Source organism: Hyla sarda, unplaced genomic scaffold (assembly GCF_029499605.1).
Source record: "Hyla sarda isolate aHylSar1 unplaced genomic scaffold, aHylSar1.hap1 scaffold_2014, whole genome shotgun sequence".
NCBI lineage: Eukaryota > Metazoa > Chordata > Amphibia > Anura > Hylidae > Hyla > Hyla sarda.
Genome location: NW_026608676.1, coordinates 56,125 through 58,117, shown reverse-complemented (window position 1 = coordinate 58,117; position 1,993 = coordinate 56,125). Strand labels below are relative to the sequence as shown.

Sequence of the window (1,993 nt, the reverse complement as noted above, 5' to 3'; positions counted from 1 at the left end):
GCTGGCGGTATTGAATAAGCATTGCTGCACTGATGGGGTATGCATTAGACGAAAAAAAAGAAGAAAAAGAAGAATAATACGCCCAGAAAAGAGGCGAAAAGGAGAAAAACGTAACAAAAACGTGAAAAAAAAGTAAGAGGAAGAGAAGGGAAAAAAAGGTGGAAATGGGTTTAAAAGTGATTTCGGCGGAGAAATATATATATATATATATATATATATATATATATATATATGCGCACACACACACATAGATATAAACGTATTCTCCGTTGAGATATTGCAGCCGCTGCTGTGTCCAGGCCCAGGAGCCTTAGCACTGTGCTGTGATGTCACTCAATACCACTGACATCACTAGGTGTAAACAACATCTCTCCTTTGCTGTGTATGTGACTATGGAGCTGTTTGGTGATGTCGTCTATTACGGCCTTCATAGAAGCAACAGGAGATTGTTGCATCCATCTTGAACCCTCAGAACTACAGTGCTATGATGTCACTCACTTCCACAGGCCTTGCAGAGTGTAAACAACAACAACCCAGCTTTGTTGTGTATGTAACCAAAGGGATTTGTGATGTCACCTAGAACCTTCACAGCAGCGACAGCTTTATGAGGAGCATCAGCACTGCTCTGCCTGAGCAGAACCATCACCGCCATAGGTTGTCAAATAACCCGGATTTAACCCACACAGGTAAGTCCAATGGGGTGCAGGCATGTCCTCTATGCTTACAGCTTCCCGTGGGTGTTGGTTTGATACCGTTTGGGGACAGCCAAGGAGGCATCTGCAGGCAACAAAGGTAGGTGTGTGCTTGTGTGTGTGTTTCCTATGCAGATCCTAAGCCCAGTGTCACATGCAAGTAGGAGGAGTAAGAAGGGTTCCTGGCAAATCCGGGTTATGGATTGCATTTAAAAAGGCCCCGTGGGAGTGCAATGGGCCCCTGTCTTGCTGCTTAGCAATAATGGTATGGGTTTAGGTTCTGCTGTGTGTACTGGTGGTTGACTGCCCCCCAGCCCAGAGTGTGCATGGAAAATTGTCTGGCAGCCTCCCTGACAGCAAGCAGTGATAGTGCCCATGAAGGGGACCTTGTTGGGCCCGCCCCTTTCACGGTTATCGCTTCTCGGCCTTTTGGCTAAGATCAAGTGTAGTATCTGTTCTTATCAGTTTAATATCTGATACGTCCCCTATCTGGGGACCATATATTAAATGGATTTTTGAGAACGGGGGCCGATTTCGAAGCTTGCTTCCGTCGCCCTATGCATTGACCCGATATGGCAGTATCTTCGGGTACAGTGCACCACCCCCTTACAGGGTTAAAAAGAAAGATTCCTACTTTCATTGCTACCTGCTTGCTGGCTAGCCAGCTAGCCAGCCCTGTGGGCCTTGCTGCTGCTGCAGCCAAAAAACAAAAGGTGGTGCTGCTGCTGCTTCTGCTGCTTCTGCTTCTGCTTGTGTCTGGCCCCTGTTGGAGCGTCCAGGCACAGGACTTCTGCTGCTGCTGACTAAATGGCCTCCTTAATTGGATCATTTGAGTAGCCAGCACACCTGTGCAGGTAGGGCATGACATGATAGGCAGCTGCCTTGATAGCGGGTGGGTGCTGAATGTTCCTAATTGACAAAATAAGATTAATGCTTATGAAGAAATATAAAATCTCATCCCTTCCCCAATATCGCGCCACACCCCTACCCCTTAATTCCCTGGTTGAACGTGATGGACATATGTCTTTTTTCGACCGTACTAACTATGTAACTATGTAACATAACATGGGGGGGGGGGTCTCCTGGCTGTTCACACAGGTGTGTCATTGCTGTACATTGACCATGCATTGCTTCTGTGGTATTGCAAAGGCAAAGACAAATGCTTCCAGCCATCCATTGCACTAATGGATTGGTCATCAGCTGGCTGTCTATGTCCCGCATCAATATAGACCAAAGTACAGAGGGTTAGGCTATGCTATTGTGCACCTACCTGATGCATCAGAAGGTGCGAGGCCCTTGCT

General features: G+C 47.1%; 1 non-coding gene across 1 annotated transcript; it reads left to right on the top strand.

Moving 5' to 3' along the window:
• The first annotated feature begins 1,105 nt into the window (after positions 1 to 1,105).
• On the top strand, positions 1,106 to 1,296 carry LOC130317742 (U2 spliceosomal RNA). The gene has a single exon (XR_008864803.1). It is a non-coding gene; the product is annotated as a U2 spliceosomal RNA (small nuclear RNA).
• Positions 1,297 to 1,993: the final 697 nt, after the last annotated feature.